At 41.7% G+C, this 23,013-nt stretch overlaps 1 protein-coding gene across 1 annotated transcript in view; it reads right to left on the reverse strand.

Moving 5' to 3' along the window:
- Positions 1-23,013, reverse strand: part of ADAMTS20 (ADAM metallopeptidase with thrombospondin type 1 motif 20) — a 293,501-nt gene that overhangs the window by 35,738 nt on the left and 234,750 nt on the right. The window lies entirely within an intron of this gene.

The following is a 23,013-nucleotide window of genomic DNA, read 5'->3' on the forward strand; positions in this document are numbered from 1 at the left end:
GAGAATATAAACCTGAAGGAAGAGGTTTTAAACCTGACTGGTCTGGTCAGTGATGGGACTGAGAAGCTTCACTAAGCGCAGAAAGTGAAGACGTAATTGGCGCAAGAAAAAAATGAAGTACAGGCTGCTCTGCAGAATGTAGAGAAAATGCTGGAAAAAGAATGCCTTGCCCTGGAGCAGCTGAAGATCACGTTGAGCGCCACAAGAGCATCGCTGGAGGCGGAGCTTAGAAGCATGGTGACTCTGTGTGAGAGGGAACATGAGAAGGTCCAAAGACTGGAGCAAGAGCTGGAGAAGCAGAGAGGCAACTCCATCTCCATGAGTCAGTATGCCAAGGAGAAAGAAGCCTGGAAGACAGAAGCAACAGCGATACTGGCGACAAGAACTGCAGAGCTCAAAAAGATGGAGGAGGCGTTGATGCAAACCCAGAGTAAGTACCGGGAAGAGGTGAAGGCCCTGAGAGGGGACTGGCAGCATCAGATTGAAGAGCTGCAAACGCAGGTTGCTGAGCGCAAGATACAGCTCGCCGAGTGGGAGAAGGTGACCGTCCGACAGATGGCTTGCCTGATGTTGCACCATGAAACCGAGATGGCTGATATCCACAAGCGGCTGGACTACACGACCAATGAGGGGGTCCGGCTACAGCTGGAGCTAGACAAGGTCCGGGAGGAGCACCAGCAGCTGCAGGTCCAGAATAAAGAAAGAGAGACAGATTTAAGCCTTGCTCTGAGTCTGCTAGGAGACGTAGAATCGCGACTCAATTCTAACGAAGATGAACTAGCAGCTGCACTGAGTGAAAGAAGAAAGGCAGAAGGACTGCTTCAAGACCTGAGGAAGGACCTGGAGTCTGAGTGTGCTGGCCGCAAGATGGCGGAGAAACAAAAGTGTGACCTATTCAAGGAGCTTTAGGCTCTGAAGTCTGAGCGGGACGCTGCATTGGACTCTACGGCTGACCAGCAGGAGGTTTCTCAGATGAAGCTGGAGGAAAAGCTTGCAACCCCAAGACAGACGTTTGGGTTACTGAAGCAGTCCAAGGAAAAGGTGGCAGTAGAGATAAAACAAGGGAGGCACTCCAGGAAGCATGACCGTGATACTGTTGCAGAACTACAGTCTACTTTCCACAAGGCACGGAATGCGAAGGCCAAATTGCGATGCACTAGCACAGTAAGAATCCAATCAAACTGCAGTGCCCAGGGGACACAAAGTGGATTATTTGCCATGAGGGCAGCCACTGTGAAGAGACAGCCGCGAATGAGACGGAAGTGTGCCCGTGATCATAAGGGGAGAAAGACCGCACAGATGTCCAGCAAATCTCCCAACAGAGTAAGTTAAAGAGTCAAGACAGAAAGGCCCAAGCCTATGAGTCTGCTGACCGTAAAAGAGAGGTGCCATGGGGTGTACTTCGGGTTAAAAGGAATCCCGACCAAGTTGAAGTACTGAAGATAAATGGTGTGGAACCCAACACTGAAGGTACACTGAGGAAGAAAGGTCCAAAAGAGAAGGCCAAACAGTCACTGGCGAGTGTATGCAATGAGCTGACCGAGGTCAATGCTCTTCTACAGGATAAGGGAGACTCTGAGCACAAGAGGACAAGGACAACAATGCATCTTCAGGATTTGCAGATTAAGGTCACAGCGTGGCGTAGAGTCCTGGCAGAGAGAGCTAATAGACAGCAGGATGCTCAGGAACCTTGTCAAGAAGAGACACAAAAAAAGCGGAGCATCAACCTTAAACTGAAACTGGCACAAGACAAAGAAATAGGGAGGTACCAGTCTTCAGACACAGGTAGCCTGGCAATTACCCCAAAAAGAAAATGCCTAAATTGGAAGGCAAGAAAAAAAAAGGGGGGAGGGAAGAGCCGACGGCAGACATTTTCGACGAAGATGCTGGTGCACGGGAATGGTGCACGGGCCGCTCCACAGGACAATGTTTCGCTGGGGAGAGAGATATGTGACAGAGTCACTAACTCAGTAGGCTGGAATAGTGAATGGAGAGACGCTGCAGCCAGTTCATAGAGTGTTAATCTCCTCAGACAGAAAGAAGCACACCTGCAGCCTAATTAAACAGGGGCTGAACTATCAGTGAAACAAGTGCTTTAAAAAGCAGGAAGTTGCTCACACAAGGTGAGCTTGTTTTTCCACAGGAAGGTGGAGAGAACTCTCCCGGCTGGGAAGCCGTTGCTGTTGCTCTAGTCCCCAGTCCTGCAAGGAGCTAGGCTGCTGGAACCAGCTGGGACCCCAACCCAGGATAAAGATACAGATTGCTGCGAGGCTGGACATAGCCTGCTCCCCGGAACCGTGTTCCTGTTTGCTGCTGGAAAGGCTATAAGATAAGACTTTATTCTTATACGTATCGGTTAACCTTTGTGTAGCATGTTTTGGGCATGACCAGATTAGCTGGCTGTCCTGTTAGTAAGGGCTCAAGAAGTGAGTTAGTGTCCCTAATGGGACTAGGATTTAATTTTCAAGAAAGTAGTTTCTTAAAGGGACAGTGCACCCATACTTATTTTGGTTGTGGCTAATAAACCACTAGTGTTTAAAGTTTCCCATCGTGTCTAGCGTCTTACTGACCCCGCCGCGAGTCCATCCTGCCACACTGGTGACTGCATCTTTCTGCAAACTCTTTTACTTAAGGCAACAAACGGTGAGCTTATATGACCACACTATGTTCCCATGCTAGTTAGCCTGCATATTTTATCCCCCCACCCTTTTACAACTTATTTCACTGCAGCCTCTCCCAAAACTGACTGCACAAAAATACCTCCCACACCCACTCAGTCCACTGAAACCCTGAATTGACTCTAGCATTGCAATGCAGCAAACCTTTTGACAAGGAACAGGCACACCCCTGCTGTTTAGTTTGCACACACTCACTTTGCTCACAACAGCTCCACGCAGGACTGCCTACCTCTGGCATAATGAGCCTGCTATGTATCTTAATTTTTGTCTTTCTCCTGGCCTCATGGAGATGTTACTCCCTCTATCCACTACAAACTCCTCCATCCTGGCCCACACTCAGCATCACCATACTCCATGGACTACTCAAAAGCCTTGCACTATCTACTGAATGTTGGTGGCGAACTCTAAAAACCAGCACACCAACCACCACTCACTCTAATGGTAAACATCACAAATTTACAGCTTGCAAACAACTACCCAAATTTCTACTCATAATATTACTCTGTTTAGCAGGCGATATTGAACCTAACCAAGGTCCTCCCATTTCAGCTCTGTCCCATACCCCTGAGAATTCCACCTTTAAATTCCAAAAAGGGCTATCTGTCGCCCATATAAATATCCAGAGCCTGCTGCCCAAACTGGACGAACTAAGGGCATGGTGCCTTATACATAAACCCAAAGACATCGTTCTTAGAGAAACATGGCTAACCCCTAAACCCCCGATGCAAATATCGCCATTCAGGGATACTCCATTTCTTGGAGAGATAGGTCAAAGAGAGGAGAAGGTGTGTTATTTTATATTGCAGACACCTTACAATTTACACTGTTAAGTTGTCCCCCCAAGCCCACCCTCTTTTGAAATTCTAGTTGGCAAAATCTGCCTCCCCTTTTCTAAGCCCATCTTGGTTGCTGGCATCTACCGCCCCCTAAAGCCCCTCTCCAATCCCTGACTGATATCACCAGTTTCTTGGCTCCATTTCCTCTCTGAATGAGAAGAGTGAGCTGCTAGTTCTTGGGGTTTTCAACTACAATTGGCTTGACCCTAAAAACAACAAAATCCAGATACAAATCAAATCGCTTAACCTATCGCAACTCATTTCGAAACCCACACGGACAAACCTGAAATCGCACAACTATTCTTTGCTAGACTGGATTCTCTCCTCAAACCCCAGCAGAATCCAATCCTCTGGCATCCTTCCTGATATTTTCAGTGACCATGCATTAGTGTACTGTGTAAGGAAAATTAAACCGCCCCATTCATACCCTAAAGTTCTCCTCACTAGAACATTTAGAAACTTTAACCCACACCAGTTTCTAGATGACCTTACCAACTGCCCATGGCACAGAATCGATTTAATTCCCGACCCTGATTCTGCGCTCGACTATTTCCAATCCGAGTTCTTAAAACTCTGCGATACCCATGCTCCACTACGCAAAATAAGGGTACGGGGGGCCCACCTTCCATGGGTTACAACTGACCATATAGCACTCAACCAGTTCAGAGATACCTTGTGGAAAAGCTACAAAGTAACTGGCACTAACAAGGATCTCAAGCACTACAGATATCTGCGGAACATGTGCACAAGGCAAACAAGGCACGCAAAAGCACAATATTACTCTGACAATCTCCACCAGAATACATCAAACCCAGCTAACTTCTGGAAGGTTATCAACAATATATTCCAGCCTTCTAACCATCAACAACCAAGTAATATCACTAAGGGGGATATTACTCTGACAAACCCCACTGACATTGCAAATGCATTCAATGATTACTTTGTGGGGTGTGCCACTAACGTATTAGCGAAACGCAGCCCAAACCACAAACCTGAATCTCATCCTGGGTGTACCCACAGAGCCCCACCCCCTCCCAACACTGCCCACAATTTTCAATTTGGCCCAGTATCCGAAGAGGAGATTACACAAGCGCTCCTGAAATTAAAACTAAGCAGCCAATTTGGACCTGACTTACTACAATCTAGGTTCCTACGACTTGGTGCCCCAGCCATTGCCAAACCAATTGCTTCCATAGTCAACTCTATCCTGTCTGCAGGCCATATCCCTAAGACCTGGAAAACTGCCAGAGTTGTCCCAATCTTCAAAAGTGGGGACAAAAACACTGTCTCAAACTACAGGCCAAACTCACTTCTCCCAATTCTATCCAAAGTAATGGAAAAATGTGTCCACTCCCCATTAAACGATTACTATACCAAGACAAATTTCCATAGCCAATTCCAATCTGGCTTTTGCCCCAAACACTCCACCGTATCTACCCTGCTAAAAGTTTGCAATGAAATCCAGTGTGGAATGGAACGGGGACAACTCACTGGTGCAGTATTCCTAGATTTTGCAAAGGCTTTTGACACAGTTGATCATGCTATCCTGCTTAACAAACTCCAGAGCTCTGGAATAGGGAAGTATGCTTTAAACTGGTTTCAGTCCTACCTATCAGGTAGATCCCAACATGTGTCCATCTCAGGCTCTAACTCCACCCGCAAGGCTCTGTTCTGGGGCCCCTACTCTTCTCAGTGTTAATCAATGATCTTCCCACAGCTTGTCAGGAAGCCTCAATACACATGTATGCAGATGGCACAATCCTATATGCACACAGCCATAGCCTCTCTGACCTTCAACACATACTTCAGTCTGACTTTTTGAGACTCGAAAACTGGATTTCCAAAAACAAACTGTTTTTAAACACTGACAAGACGGTAACAATGGTATTTGGGACCAAGACTAAATTTTTAAAGCTTCCAGCGCCTTAGCTCCAGATTAGAACCAACGCTAACACCACCCTACCCCTGTCACTAGTTTTAAATACCTGGGCATATGGTTTGACTCCCACTTAACATTCGGGATGCACATTGATACCCTGACAACCAAGACCTATGCCAAACTAGGGGTACTTTACAGGAACAAATCCTCCCTAAGTCTCCTGATCAGAAAGCGTATCGCAAAGCAGATGCTAATGCCAATTATTGACTATGGAGACATAGTATATGGCTCGGCACCTCAAACCCACCTTGGCAAACTTGACACCTTCTTCAATTCAATTTGTCATTTTGTTCTCCAATGCAACTATAACACACATCACTGCGAAATGCTCAAAGAACTAGATTGGTCATCACTAGAGTCTAGGCGCAACGTTCACCTTTCCTGTCTTGCCTTCAAATACATTCTGGGCAAGCTACCCAGCTATCTGAACAAGCTCCTCACCCCTACCACATGCAGCACCTATCACCTGAGATCAGACTCCAAAAGACTGTTCAGGATCCCAAGGCTCAACAAAGTATCCGGACGTTCCTCCTTCTCCTTCCGCGCACCCCAAAACTGGAACAACCTACCAGAGATCTTTTTTAATTTTTAATCTGGTCTGTAACTGTTTCATACGCCCATAATATGTATTATCTTTAACTGTGCATGCAATGTCTTGTATATAATGTATACCCTGCTCATTATGTAACTGTATTTGTAACCATGTATTATTTGTCTTAACTCTGTGCCCAGGACATACTTGAAAACAAGAGGTAACTCTCAATGTATTACTTCCTGGTAAAATATTTTATAAATAAATAAATAAACACTCAAAAAAAATGACATTTATTGACTCAACGTTTCGGTAATTACTGGGGCCTTTCTCAAGAGTAAATAAATAAGCTCTTGACATAGGTCCCAGTGGGATTCGAAACATTGAGTCAATAAATTTCACTTTTTTTTTGAGTATAGGAGTGCCTGTCCTGTTTTCCTTTTTTGTACCGTTTTGGACAGTATGCATCCTCCTTTTACCTTTATTTTGTGTCCTGTTTTGTGTGTGCCCTGTTCCTGAATATATATGTATATATACTGTATATGTACACACACACCCACACGCATATATACAGGGCTCGACAATTTCTAAAAAAAAACACTCGCCCAAAACAAAAAGTCACTCGCTCCTCAAAAAACCTCTCAACCCCCAAAAAAACTCTCACACCTCCCCCTCACGAGTTTTGCCTACGGTGATGTGCGGCGGGGTGGTGTGGCATGTCCTGATATTTTCCTGCTTCCCTGCAACTTGCGACTGTATCCCCTGCAGCTCCTGTGAAATGGCTGTACGGTGTCAAATGATGCCACGTTGCCATAACACGGTTTCATGTTGTCATTTGACGCCACACAGCCATTTTCACAGGAGCTGCAGGGAAGAAAGTAGCAAGTTGCAGGGGAGAAGCAGGAGAATGCCGGGAGATGCTGCACCACACCGCAGGTACTCAACAGCAGTGTTGTCGAGCCCTGTATATTCTTTCTGTCTGGTGCTTGCGATCCCAGTGTAGTCGTTGGGTCTACCATGATATATATGGTCAGGATGGCGAGCGGGTCACTGACGGTCTGCAGCGGCTCCCATAGCAGGGCGCCGCCACGACAGATATGGCCACGCATGTGCAGTGCAGTCGCGCATGCGCGGAGAGCGGCAGCCATTGCTAGGAGCTCCTGCAAGGGAACTACAGTTCCCAGCAGCCTAAGGGGCTGCAGTCACATGGTGCAAAACTAGCCAATAGGGCCGCAGCATCCCCTGCATCCAGGGATGGATACATTTTGCACTCAGAGGAGCACGCCAGTCGGAGCTGGGAAGAGGAAGGGGTAGGGTATGTAGGTGCAGGACGTCTGTGACCCCTGCACTAGCCCAGAGATCCCCTGAGGCTCCAGCTAGGCCCCGACTCCCCTCAGTTTATGGTTGCTGCAGGGACCGGCCCATCAGTTAGGGACACGTCCCCTGTAGTACCAGAGAGTGGGACACAGCCAGGACGCGGCTGCAAACTGGCGATCCAGTGGTCTGGGACCAGACCACTATACCTATCAGAGACTTTCTTCATGGTGGAACCATCCATGCCAGATACCACCCCACATAGAGGCGAGGCTGCGCCGACACTGCTGGGATCAGTGGATTCGTATTATCTTCCGGGCATACCCGGGTGTAGGAGCACCTGGGTAAGTACTACAAGTGCACCAACTGTAACACCTTCAGGTCTAGTGGGCAGAGCTGTCTCACACATTTGGGTGGGTTACTACTTGTGGACACTTGGGTGGCTGGGTGCCCAAGGGCTCCTCAGTACTTTGGGGGGTATATTCAATCCAGGGTGGACATTGTGTTGGAGGACAGTGTGAGGGTACATCCATGCATGGCCTAGTGGTGTGGACAGGTTATCCTTGTTATTCTTATGCATTCAGTAAAACTGAAAGTAGGACAACAGCCCAAACAGGGGGGACGTCAATTATCGGTTCGCTAATGTATAATATAACATGTGTAATGCAAGGCAGCTATAGGATTGGTGAGACACTTTGTTTAATATGGGTACGGCCAAAACTGTTTTTCCCTTCTCCTTCCCCCCTGTTTGGGCTGTTGTCCCTCTTATGGTAGGAGGCTCGTGGATGCTGTGGCATCCTTATGTATTATTGTGCTATGCGCGATTACGTCACTATCTGCTTACGATCAGGGAGGTTTTGATGCATACCATGTGTTCCCTCCAGTCCAATGAGGTCTGTAGTTAGGTTCCTGCAGGGATTAGGGCAGGTTCACGGTCGATGATAAGCAACTTTTGGTTGCTATGACAAATTCACGTAATGACGCACTATACGCGATGATGTCATATGCGTCATATGACGAGATCTACATGGGAGTGTCAGACGTGTACCAGGTGACTCCCCTTGACCAATTAGGTCCATAGTTATGCTTCTATAGCAATCATGACGCGACGTTACACTGTGTGTATTCACACTGATCACAGCTGTTACACATTAAATGTATTTTTGGCGCAAATTCTTTTAACATACTCCATTATAAATTCTAGCTCATTTCTCCCCTCACCACTCCCCGAAGAAGACCGTTTCCAAGTCGAAACGCGTTGGAGTGGGAGTCTGTTGAGGGGGGCCCTACCTTTTTTCTCTTGACCAGAGGCTATAGCTATCCTTTGCCCGTGACACCTATGCTTTTAGTGGTGACATATATATAATACTGTTATTTGTGCTATTCATGCCTCCACTTACTGCAGTTATTCACCTATATTGTCACGTGATCATCTATCTGGACATGCACTAATTTGTAGTGTGTCTACAGGTTCCACATGTTTGCTTAAATAGAGCTCCTTGTGTTGTTTGAATTTGGTGTCAGAATTGGCTCTATTGTTAGACCCTTGCCTCAAGGTACATATACATGGTAGATGCGAGTACCCCTCCTCTTTTAATTTTCATCCCTTGTTTTTAACTCACTTTAATAAAATCCTTGTTTACACTTGTTCGGTATGTCCGTGTGCTTTTTATAAGGTTGCTTTTTCTGTTGTTACAATATTATTTCAACCTTTAGCACCACTGTCTAGTATCATTTATACTACACATTGACAGTTTCGTGGACTCTAGTGATCTATTGTGTCGAGCGGTATTCCTGTGTGTATCACATATATATATATATATACATGCTCATTTGCATGTCATTTCCCAGAATCCCTTGCTGCAGTAGAAGTGCTGTATGCTGGGTGATGATGGGGAAGGCTTCATGTGGGGGGTTGAAGGGGGGGAGGGGTTGTGTAGTAGCGTTTCTTGTAGAGAAACCAGGAGATGAGTGCTTTACATAGGGTGGGGAAAAGTATGTGGTGTGATTATTAAGAAAGAGGGAGAGAGTGTTTTTTGACAGGATACATGTGGTGTGTATTGAGTAAAAGGGTGCATATGATGTGTGCCACTGAATGTGGAGTGTGTAAGAAGGGTGAGTGTTAAGTTTGGTGGGTGTGCATGTGGGTGAGTGCGTTATGTGTAAGCGAGGAGGGGTTAAATGATGTCTGAACAGCAACATTCTAAAAATCATTCACAGGTGACACCGCTCAAAAAAGGTTGAGAACCACTGGTTTACACATGTAAAGGTATGTTCCCACTTACAAGGCAACTTTATATTGAGAGGTTATTGAACAAACTCTGCTCTGGGTTAACACGGGTGCGCAAACTGGGAGTGCGATGGTTTCAGAAGCCCCGCGTTCTTCCCCAAGGCACTTAAATTAAATGCCGGGGGATCGCGTAAGGCCTCTGCAACCTGAACTTACCGAGATTCAGCCGGCTTCTGGACATGTCTCCATGGCAATGCGGTGTCAAATGATTCCGTGGGGTCATGTGACGTGACGTTACTCGACCCTGCTGCATCATTTGACGCCGCACTATGGTAAGGAGGAGGCGCGAGCACCTGGGGAGAGAAGGCAGGGGGTGCTGCAACAAAAGTTTGCGCACCACTTGGTTAACATACCCAAACAAGGACTATCTCCTATTCAAGTCATTTGGACTTCATGCTTGTTAACATGAAACGGAGCTGGATGTATCTGGGGGTAAGTGAAATTCATTCAACTGCTCTTGTTGATTTAATGAGGAAAATATATTGAGTGTTAGCAACTAAAGTGATCTAAAGACTGGGGTATATGTATTAAGCATCACAAACAGCTTTTTTGGTTCAAAACTGGTGCACAGATATCATTTTAAATTGCCCTTGTATGTGCCTAAGTACAGCTCAACCCCCTTATAACGCTGTGCTTGGGGTCCAAAGAATGAAATCGCGTTATAAGCGGATCGCGTTAGAAATAATGTACAATTGTATGCATTGTACAATAAAGTATTTAAGGTACTAATAATCGTGTTGTAAAGTATTCATAATACGAAAATTGGGAGACACGCTTGCATCGCGTTATAAGCGGATTCGCGTTGTAACGGATCTCGTTATAACGGGGTTGAAATATACTAACCTGAAATTTCTCAATTTGCGTCATGAGCAAGCATTTTTTATTTATTTTTGTCCACCGAAATGGGCTGCGCTTTGCACACAGATGTAAATAGTACAGCTCAACCCTGTTATAGCGCAATCCGCTATAACGTGGATCCGCTTATAACGCGGTGTGAGAGTGGACCCCGAAGTGTACCCCGAAAATTAAAAATATATATATATTTTTTTTTAACAAACTTTACACACATACACATACACCCTCCCTACCTCTGTTTGTGCTTGGGCTGCTGGGGAACCTGCTGGGGCTGCTGGCGCCTCACTCCTGCCTCCTCCTCTATGCCTGGTGATCGTGGTGGGGCTGCTGAGGTATGTGCTGGGGCTGTGACTGCTGGGGGATCGTGGTGGGAGAGGTGCTGGGGGATTGTGGTGGGAGAAGTGTTGGGGGATTGTGGTGGGAGAAGTCCTGGGGGATCGTTGTGGGAGATGTGCTAGGAGATTGTGGTGGGAGAGGTTCTGGGGGATCGTGGTGGGAGAGGTGCTGGGGGATCGTGGTGGGAGAAGTGTTGGGGGATTGTGGTGGGAGAAGTGCTGGGGGATCGTTGTGTGAGATGTGCTAGGGGATTGTGGTGGGAGAGGTCCTGGGGGATCGTTGTGGGAGATGTGCTAGGAGATTGTGGTGGGAGAGGTTCTGGGGGATCGTGGTGGGAGAGGTGCTGGGGGATCGTGGTGGGAGAAGAGTTTGGGGATCGTGGTGGGAGAAGTGCTGGGGGAAGTGCTGGCCAGGGGAAGTGCTGGGGCTTCTGGGGGAACGTGCTGGGGCTGCCGGCACCTCCCTCGTTCCGATCGGACGCACGCCGGCCATTTTTTTTAAAATTATCGCGAACTCGGTTTTAACGTGGTCTGATCGGGTGGCCCCCGAGGACCGCGTTATAACGGGGTTCATCTGTACAGTATCTACTAAACAAGAATGTTTCTGTGGACCAAAAAAGGTGTGCATCAAAATCATCCGCCAAGCTGAACTTGGCATAATCCCCTATAAGGTTTATTCAACAAGGTATTCAACAAGACGCACAGCTTTAAAATTCAGTTCAAACAATTCATTGTGTCATATGTATTAAGACTTCATACATACTATGTACATTTTATGAAGGTTTGGATTACTTTTTAGCTAAAATGTTGGCGCACAATAAAAATAAAAATATGATCTTTGAAATATCACATCACATTTTTGGTTTGTGTTCTGTTGCAAAAGGTGCATAGAAGAGTATTTACCAGAAATACAATAACAGTTTGACACTCTCTCTAATGGAGCCATCAGGCTTTGATAAACAGACTGCTTTATGTTTAATATGTTTTCAAATCTACTCTACAGATCCTGCGGCCATTATTTGAAGGCATCACGGCGCCGTTTTCGTGTGCACTGCGGTACTCCACGTGGCATGAACGCGGCCAATCGCCCCAGGCATGCGCATTTGTCTCGGTTGCTTTGTTTGAATTTTATGGATTGTGTGCAATTATATGCAATGAAATAAATGAATTGTAATGTGTACAGTACTGTGCTACTGTGCAACTGTGTCAATTTCAGGTGTTTAAAAACCAGAACAATAAAATGCCATTTTATGCACTCGCCTGCACTAGCGTCTTAAGGGGGTACGGTTGGTAGAAATCCCGCGCCATGACATGGGTATTCCAAGGTATAAACCGCGTGATTTCGTAAAATTATGGCCGCTGCATCTGTACTTTAGGTACTAAAGTAGAACTGTGCAAATCACATAGCACATATCACTTCTGTTACACGCTAATAAATAAATAAATATTTGTAAAAATAATTATTTAGCAATTCCCACATTATTAAGAAAGCACGAAAGCAGCGATTTTATTATTCTAGATCACTGTGGGGGTTATGCGCTAAGGTGCGTTTGTGCTGATCACACACTAACGCATGGATATGCCCATTCAAGTCAATAGAAGCTACTGTATATCGGAAACTAATGCAGTTCAGAGCATAACCCCCTAAAATAGACTGCTGGAGATTTCCACAATGAAGCGTGTGATCAGGCTGAAAAAGGGTAAAGGAAAGGAAGCAGTGAGTAAATCAGCTTACACTAGCTTCTTCACACCTATTCTGCCATACTAGGTAATTCTAAATATCACTATATACTTAATTACTTAACAAGCGTAATAATTTACAGAGATGAAACATGAACATTATTGAAAAAAAATGTAACAACTAAAGCTATGAAGGTCATACATTTATGAACTTTTATCTATCTCAACACAAATGGGAAAAAAAACCCTTACATGGGGAAGAATTTCCACTAGGCTGTCACAGGAATAAGAGGGCGATGGACATAGGTGGCACAGAAGAGGGTACATCATTAAAGTGTGATAAGCAACTATTGAGGTGATTGGTGATGAGGGCAAACCTGACAAAAGTTATATGTTAGGACTACCTATGCTGATTATCGGTCCTGTGAATCAGATTTCTGTGACATCAAAATGTCACATTAATATTGCACTTTGATTTTTATAAGTCAATGTTACCCTGAGTGACAAGCTGAGTCATTAACCAATTTTGACTCAGATGATACAACAGATAAAGCCAGGGAGGATGGAGGTGAAGTGCTGCTTCTCCTTCGCTGCCCTGGTAGTAACCAGTATGAATGAACGAGAGGGCACTTTCACTCATTCCATAGCATTTTCCTATTCTATTGGTGGCCAGTCTATGGTCATTGGTCTCATATTAAAGCCCTTTAGGTTTTACTAAAAGCAATATAAAATAAAAGTATGTATCCTTTTTTGTTTGTTTAGGAGGCTTTGAAAATAGTGTTAGTGGTTGTGGGGGTTAGAACTGTGAGTGCCATCAGTGAGAGTTAGGAATATCAGTAAAGTGCATTATCCAGATTAAAAGAGCAATCCAAACGCTTGTTTTATTTTATTTTTAGATTGAAGCAGGGTGTCTCCAGAGCTGAACCTGATTTATTTCATCTACTGAGACCCCCTGCTTCCTGAAATACAGACCTCCAAAGGGGGTGCTGGTATTTCGGCAAAGTTTAAAGCTTCTGCATCACACGGGCCAATAGGAAGCCGAACTTGATGACGTCACGGCTTCCCATTGGCCCACAGGGCACGGGAGCTTCAAAACTCTACCACTCCTGGTAGCCAAGCAGAGTGACTGTGGGCACCTCCTGCAGATGTCTGTAACTCTGAATACAGGGGATCCCCAGAGTGCACATTAATGGGGTTCAGCTTCAGAGATCCCCGACTTCAATCCTGTGTAAAAAAATCAATAAATGTGATTTTAAAAAAACGCATGGATTGCTCCTTTAAAGGAATGATTTGTCTTTCTTGTTATCCCTTGATTTCCAAGGAATCCCATGTAAAAATGAAGTCTGCAAAATAAAAGCTCTAAAGGCTTCAGATCTATCGGTATAAGTTATTACAATGTACCTTGTATGTCTATAGAGCACCACTGTGACTAAGTTCACATAGACCAATGAAGTGGCCCATATTTGCAATGTAGAAAGGACCTGAAGAGGATTTTTAGCTTTGCTCTGTTTTTCACCATTTTTAAACTTAACTGCGATGTTTAAATATATGCAACAATTGCAATGAAATGTGGCACTTCATAAAAAAAATCATAGTATATTTTAATCATCACATTTTAATAGACATATACTCTATAAAATGTACCATGAGTACAGACATACCCCGGTTTAAGGACACTCACTTTAAGTACACTCGCGAGTAAGGACATATCGCTCAATAGGCAAACGGCAGCTCACGCATGCGCCTGTCAACACATCCTGAACAGCAATACCGTCTCCCTACCTGTACCGAAGCTGTGCGCAAGCGGGGAGACTATAGAGCCTGTTACAAATGTGTTATTTACATCAGTTATGCACATATATGACGATTGCAGTACAGTACATGCATCGATAAGTGGGAAAAAGGGAGTGCTTCACTTTAAGTACATTTTCGCTTTACATACATGCTCCGGTCCCATTGCGTACGTTAATGCGGGGTATGCCTGTATATTATATTTGATAAACTTTTCGTTTTATTTTGAAAAAAATGTGTACACAATTTATTATTAGCAAGAGGATAGACAATTCAAAAAATTGCTAATCAATTTCTACATTTTGGTAGAGGGCAAACTAAAATTAAATGTGTGCATATTGGAGGAAGATGCAGAAGCTAGAGTAACATTTGAAATACTTTAAATTGAACAACTGCACAACATTTCCAATGTGATAATAAGTGATGTACTTATCCTTTAATATAACCGTTAAATATTAAAATAATATAATATGTTCCATGTGTGATTATCATCAAGGAAAACCCTTTTAACTCAAAGCCCATGCTCATGAAGGATATAACTCAGCCACAGACTTCATACTTCCTACACTTACCAACCACAACACGTGGCTGCCAGCTGACAGCCAAGCAAATCATGTACATTTCCGCAAGGAACAGCTTGCTAATGCCACATAACATAAGGTTTAAATGTATTTATATACAATTTTAAATATTCTAATTGTTAGTAAAGACATACAGTATACAGTAAAAAGAAAGACTCATGGGCTAGCTAATTCGGGGTCATACATGTTTCAATTCCTGTCATGAACTGATGATTCAAGTCAAAGGTTGTATTCCTCAAACACCCGTGCTGATTAAATTCAAAACGAGTGAATGACAATCTTAAAATCTTTTAATATATAATGATCTACTGTTACTCTCTATCACTCATTTACCCCCGTCACATATGGCTCCTACATTTTTACCTCAAATTTTTATATTTAATCTCTATTTTATGTGGGATAATAGTTTAATATTTAATTATTTTTTTTCGGGTTTCCTCCTATTCTTTACCTTCCCATTCTAGTGACTGTATTTTAATTCTCTATCTTTAAGTTTATCATCAACAATGGCATAGCTTAAATAATCTTACTCTAAAGATTTATCTCTGGGTGTCTCATAAGTCCCCAACCGGATCGCATACCCAAGTAAGGACAACACATGGACCCAGTATACGTGTAGGTGTAATCAGCAAATGCAAAACAGATTTTGTTGAAGAAGTTGGTAATACATGACATCGTTTTGCATGCTAATGATATTAATAACATGGATCCATATCTTAGCCATGGACATGCTGGATCACACACACATCTCATGAGATTGCGGTACATCACGTTACCCACAGCATCAAAAGGATTAGAGTAATGTATGTGTTGCTCTTTGTGATATGACAATGCCTTCTAAGCAAATCATTATATGGATGTAGATCTGGCCCTAGACATTTATAAAATAAATATATTCATACCAGGAGAGTGTTCTTAGATAATGTGCTAAACACTACAAACTCAACATATGAGATTCATTGAGGTTTAGTATTAAGTTCCAACATAACATGAAGGGACATCACAATTTTAAATTAAAAGGTTATAATAATATTGTTGATTTAACAACATTGCAAAATCTATTAACAGATTTTTCAAAACACTTATGGGTGTGGAGTAAATAAGTAATGACAAAAATTACAGTGCAGTTTGAGAACTTTTAATATTTTACAAAGGAAACTAGTTAACACGACATGCTCTTTGAAATAATGCCACTGAAGGATTTAATTACAGAGCCAGGATACTTTAACAATTAGGGTGTTTCAATCATGAAAGCAGATTCCAAACGTGTTAGAAAATGCAGTAAAAAGACATTCAGTATGCAGACCAGATTGAGACACAAAACACAATATGCACACAAACAGTACATGGGTTAAATATCATCTGTATGTTACACACAAAGGAATCTTGAGCATCCATGAAAAAAAAGTGAAAATGAACTAATGTTTTTGTAACGTATACTGAAATAAGCTTCTTTTGTTTCTGCTGCTGTCTACTGGCCAATATTTAAAAAAAACTCATTTCTTTAAATATCACAGATTTCTAGCAAACAACATTTGAAACTTTTAATATATAAATTCAATTTAACAGAATATACAGGCAATCGTGTGCCTTTTTACTAGTTTTCTATAAATATTATACTGTATACTATTCCTTCCCTCTTTTCTATAGTAATCTACAAAATACATGGTGTTCTACATAACAAGTTCCTGAAAACTGAGCACTGACATATGAGAATTTCCTTTTACTGTCTGCAACACTGTCAAATGTACAGTACCAAACTGTTTGGTGTGTTAGACACAGAGGCTTAGAGTAGACAGTAACAGGAGGAAAACGATGAGTTCAGATGCAGAACGCGATGCATCCCACTATATTACTGTACATGTGAATCATACTGTATAACGCCTTCTAACCCCCTCCTTGACAGTCGTCAACTTGTTCACTGAGGCAAATTGTGGCAAATTAACTTGATAAATGGTATACATATTGAACAAGAACAAACGGACAGAAAACACCCTTAATTGGGGCATTAATCTTAGACCCCATGAAATGAAACACAAGAATGTCAAACTTGTAAACATTAAATTCTGTATAAAAAAATTGAGGTAACTTGAAAGTTAGGTTAACACATTAGCAGCCCTGAAAGAGGTATAGCATGTCTGGCTTCAAAACCAATACCCTTCTATTGCAACGCCTTTTAATATAAAAGGACATTAAAAAAATATACATTTTTTTACTTCGGAAAGCAGTAGCTTTTATGCGACATAGTACAATATTCTCATTAAAATAAAAACAAATACATTCTTTACTTTAAAAGATGTGAAAACCCTTTAGATTCATATACAATTAATTAATTAACACAACATTTCTTCCACGAATGCAAACATGTTTCCAGAACTTTAGAAGAGAAAATACAAGGAATACCAAGGAGAAATTAATATTGCTTGACATATAGAATCATTTTTATTATGCGGCCATGAAGTTATAATGTCAGGACAAGCTAAGTCTGTTAATTTGTTTCTAACTAAAATATAATAAACTATAATTTGACCCCTGGGAATAAATTAATTGAACCTAAAAAATATAAAAACACTTCAAGGAATTCGTATAATCTTTACAACATCAATCTGTAGAAGTTTTTCCAACATCAATTACAGATTAACCCGCAGAATTATTTCTTGTAGAGATATCTACTTGTATATACTGCATATATCTATATATGTCTATATATATATATATATATAATTTTTTTAACCTCCCCTGGAGTATACAGTATAACATTTCTGCATTTTTCTCAAGTGGGAAGTAACAATATTGCCTCCTATCCAAAACACTTTATTTTTTGTAAGCAGGAATAATAATCAAAAAATATTTTGGTGGGCTTCATTTTTGTAAACAAACAAAAAGAAAATGAAATTTTCTACCGGGTATGTGTCTGCACCTAATCTCTCTGTATATTCCTAATATTTAGTTGCATCATACAGTACATACTACAAAGGAATCAGCAATTACTGTACCACTCTGGTTCTACATAATAACTCTATTAGTTAATATATATATATTTTCCTTCGTATTATCTCCTTTTGTTTAGGTTTCACACACGAATAAGTGCATGTTGCTTGAATACGGTTACACTGAAAGTAATGTTAATATTTTTGTCTCAATTTACCCTAGTTTTGTATACCATCTAAATGTATAGAAATATTAAACATTTTTTATCATAAATAAAACTGATTACAATGTGGAAGAAATAAAAGATATATATATATATATATATATATATATATATATATAAATATATATATATATATATATATGTATATAAAGCAGAAAATAGCCGCGTTGGTCCAGTTGCGATAGTGCAGAATAAATGAGTTATTCAGTATTAGGTGATACCTTTTTATTGGTCTAACAATTTATGTCATAGGACAAGCTTTCGAGAGTTCTCCTCTCTTCTTCAGGTCAGCAATACTGATATACAGAGGATTCTATGGCTAAAACAGTGAAGAGAAACAAAAAAAAAACAAAAAAAACCCAGATATGTACTGTAGATAAGGTAGGGTGTTAAAAGTGTTTGAAGCCAGGGGACAGGGACAAGGGAAGGTGGGGAGGGGGAGGGATATGGGGGTGGGGATAGAAAGTGTTGATAAGAATGGAGGCAAGCAGGATAATTACAAACAATTTTGATAGGGTGTGAGAAAACCCATGTCCGCATTAAGTCCTTTGGTTTTGGTGTCAAAGAGTCTTATCATTCTGAGTTCAAATGTTTTCTGTTATTGGGTGCGTTTAAACATTCCATTGAGGATTTTGATTTTTAAATCATTTATGGAATGATCTGGTTGTGAGAAGTGATGTCCCACAGTTGAGCAGTATCTTCCTTCTTCGTGATGGAGTATAGAGTGTCTGTGCATATTCATTCTTCCTTGTAGTTTTTGGCTGGTTTCCCCAATGTAGCAACCTTGGTCACATTTGTTGCACTGAATCATATACGCTATATTCCTGGATGTGCAGCTGTATGATCCTTTAACATTGAATGTTCTATGGTTGTGACTGGCTGTGGGATCTTGGCATATATGTTTGCAGAGTTTGCAACGTTTTTTGTTGCACGGTTTTGTGCCATTATCAGTGTCTTTAAAATCGTTGTGAAGTTTTCTGCTGACTAATTTCTGTTTGAGGTTTGGTGGTTGCCGGAATGCAAGAATGGGAGGTTTGGGAAAGATTTCTTTTAGTGTTGCATCCTCTGCCAGCATGGGCTGCAGATCTTTGATTATTTTTCGTATACCCTCTAGGGTAGGGTTGTACTGTATGTGGTCACTAGTGGTATGCGTGTGGTAGGTTCTTTCTGTCTGTATTGTAGCAGGTGTTCTCGTGGGGCTTTTAGTGCAGATGTAATAGTTTTGGCAATGGTCTTTGGTTTTTATCCCTTCTGTCTGAACGATTCGGTCAGGGTTGTGAGATGCCTGTTTCTGTCTTCAGTGTCAGAGCATATGCGGTGGTATATTATAGCCTGGCTGTGTATGATACCTTGTTTTGTATGAGTGGGATGGAAGCTGGAGTTGTGGAGGTAACTGCATCTGTCTGTTGGTTTCTTGTATACAGAGGTGTGTAGTTTGCCATCTTTCAGTGTTACTGTTGTACAGTATCTGGAAAGTTTACTAGGTTTGCCGAATAATCCATTTTGAGTTTAATTGATGCATGGAATGAGTTCAGGGACTCGTAGAATTGTTTTAGATTTTCTTCACCCTCTGTCCATATTATAAACAGGTCATCAATGTATCTGTAGTATTTGTAGGGTTTGTGGGGGCATGTAGTTAGGAATCTTTGTTCAAGATTTGCCATGAAAAGATTGGCATATTGCGGTGCCATCTTGGTACCCATTGCAGTCCCCATTAGTTGTAGGTACATTTCCTTGTTGAAACTGAAGTAGTTGTGTGGATGTATTCTATCAGTTTGGTAATTACATCAGCGCTGTATTTCTGATCCAGGGGATATGTTGTAAGGAAATGCAGGCATGCCTCAATACCATCCTTGTGGGGGATGTTGCTGTAAAGGGATTCTACATCATGGTAACTAGCAGTGTGTTGGATGGTAGTTGGTTGATGTTGTTAAGATTATTGAGAAAATCTGTGGTATCTTGTATGAAGCTGTTGGTGCTTCTGACTAAAGGTTTGAGGATATTCTCCACTAAGCCTGATATTTGTTCCGTGAGTGTATCCATACCTGTTATAATAGGTCTGCCGGGGTATCCTGGTTTGTGGATTTTGGGAAGCATGTAGAAGATCCCAACTCCTAGGTTGTCAGGTATTCGTTGCTTCAATTGTGGTTGCAGGTGGTTAGGGAATGTTTGAATGAGATTCGTGAGTTGCTTTGTATATTCCTGGGTTGGATCATGTGTGAGTTTCTTGTAGTAGGTGTTGTCTGTGAGTTGTCTATTGCCTTCTTCTACTGTATGTATTTATTTGTGTTCATAAGCAACACTGCGCCTCCTTTATCAGCCAAAAACTACAAGGAAGAATGAATATGCACAGGCACGAAGAAGGAAGATACTGCTCACCTGTGGGACATCACTTCTCACAACCAGATCATTCCATAAATGATTTAAAAATCAAAATCCTCAATGGAATGTTTAAACGCACCCAAGAACAGAAAACATTTGAACTCAGAATGATAAGACTCTTTGACACCAAAACCAAAGGACTTAATGCAGACATGGGTTTTCTCACACCCTATCAAAATTGTTTGTAATTATCCTGCTTGCCTCCATTCTTATCAACACTTTCTCCCCCCCCCCCCCCCCAGCATCCCTCCCCACCTTCCTTTGTCACTGTCCCCTGGCTTCAAACACTTTTAACACCCTACCTTATCTACAGTACATATCTGGGGTTTTTTGTTTGTTTGTTTGTTTCTCTACACTGTTTTAGCCATAGAATCCTTTGTATATCAGTATTGCTTGACCTGAAGAAGAGAGGAGAACTCTCGAAAGCTTGTCCTATGACATAAATTGTTAGTCCAATAAAAAATGTATCACCTAATACTGAAGAACTCATTTATTCTGCACTATATATATATATATATATATATATATATATATATATATATATATATATATATATATATATATATTTATATAAATTTATACATTTTAACAAAGCATAAACTTGCCTTTAAATGTATGGCAAATGTGTCATTATCTTTGGGATTGCATTATTCATTGCAGGCTTAACTAAGCCATGAAACAATTTTCTTAATTTAAAACATTTCACATTTTATATCAAATGAGCTGAAATGTATGAAAAAGAATATCTAAAAATATAAATATTGGAACACATTTTATAAAATTGTATACACAATGTTTCCAATACCAGGCGAACATTGCTCTATGTGACCAAAAATAGGAATATATTTTAATAGGACAATTTAAAATAGCGTAGGTGTGTGATATAGACTGGAAGTAAAAAGAAGCTGTGAAATGTTAGCTGTTATATATATATATAATTGCTCAAAAGCTGTGCAATGCAGCAAGCATAAGCTTATAGGGGACCATGTTAATAGTTTTGAAGCAAAAGGTGGCACCGTGTGCTCATTTGCATGTCATTTCCCAGAATCCCTTGCTGTAGTGGAAGCACTGTATGCTGGGTGATAATGGTGAAAGGCAGGGTTGCAGACCTGTCTAAGACATGCAAATGAGCACAAAGTAATATTTCCATTTGATATATATATATATATATATATATATAAAACAAAACTTAAAATTGTAGGTGCCGAAACCACAGTGGTCACAACACCGAAGGACTAACACTGAGGGGGGCATCTAGAAGTATGGACCCCCCACAGAGCGAAGGCCACAGATGCTGTCTCTAGCGCGGCAGACTTTTGCTTGTTTGTCTGCAGCGCTGGGGACAGTAAGTCTGGGTACATCTGCACATGTATAGAGAGGTAAAGAGAGAAACACACACACACACTACTGTAATTGATAATATGTCCGTTCTTTTAAAAATGCCCTTATTTACATTTCCATAGTAAAATGCATAACTAAGATAAAAGTTATAAAAAAAAAGTATCCATATAGATATATATAGGTATAATTTTGGACCTTATTCACAGTGGTTCAAAGCAGCCTTTGGGAGAACAGGACACAATTCTGCTCGAGAATTACAATCTCTTGGAATAGCATCAGTTATATCATAGGGCATGGAGGGACATAACTATGTACACTATGTACATAAATTGGTAAAACATTCATGCTTAGAGCAGGGGTGGCCAACTCCAGTCCTCAAGAGCCACCAACAGGTCAGGTTTTCAGGACATACCTGCTTCAACACAGGTGGCTCAGTCATAATAACCGAGTCACTAATTGAGCCACCTGTGCAGAAGCATGGATTTTCTGAAAGCCTTCACTGTTTGTTGCCCTTGAAGACTGGAGTTGGCCAACCCTGGCTTATAGCTTAGTATCCAATGGCCTCAATGAGGAAAGTACTCTAATGTTGGTGTTTATCTTCATTTAATATGGATATTGGTTGTAGTTTCTGCCCTATGCATGTATTTATATAGGACAATATTGTGTAACCATATAAACAACACATTTTCACAATTACAATTGAATTTGATATTTTTAAGGACTGCGTTCACAAAATGTCACACTAAAGATTGTGAGTCTAGCAGCTAAAAGGTGGAGGTACAGCAGCGGCCGGGCTGAATCTAATGCGGCTGCCCCCGCAGTTTAAAAATAGTGCGGGCGGCGCGCAAGCTGTCTTCGGCCGTTTTCGGCTGGTTTTCCTGCGCCTCGGGCGCTTTCAATAGTAAGCGCCATTAGCGCTTATCTATTGAAGCGGCCGCCGCGCGGGAAACTCCGTTTTTAACCGGAGAACAGACCCGCGGCTAGCCCGCTATGCTCCCGGCAAGCTTTAGAATGAGCTTAGCCAGGACAGTAGTAATTCCAATATGTAGAGAGACTTCACTAGAGTACTTTGTTCACTTCTAAAGGCCATGCCTCACAGAATGACATACTGTAAACAGAATAGAGGTGGTGAAAGAAAATAAACGAAAAGGATGTATCATTAAACCTATCAGGCTGGTAATGCCATTCTTTAGATCAGTTGGGAATTGGGGAGAAATATACAAATGCATATTTTCAATTAAAGGATTAGATGACAGACATACTATTCATGTGTAAGAACCTAAGAATATCATAGCAAAATGGATA

Source organism: Ascaphus truei, chromosome 5 (genome assembly GCF_040206685.1).
Source record: "Ascaphus truei isolate aAscTru1 chromosome 5, aAscTru1.hap1, whole genome shotgun sequence".
In the NCBI taxonomy this organism is placed as follows: domain Eukaryota; kingdom Metazoa; phylum Chordata; class Amphibia; order Anura; family Ascaphidae; genus Ascaphus; species Ascaphus truei.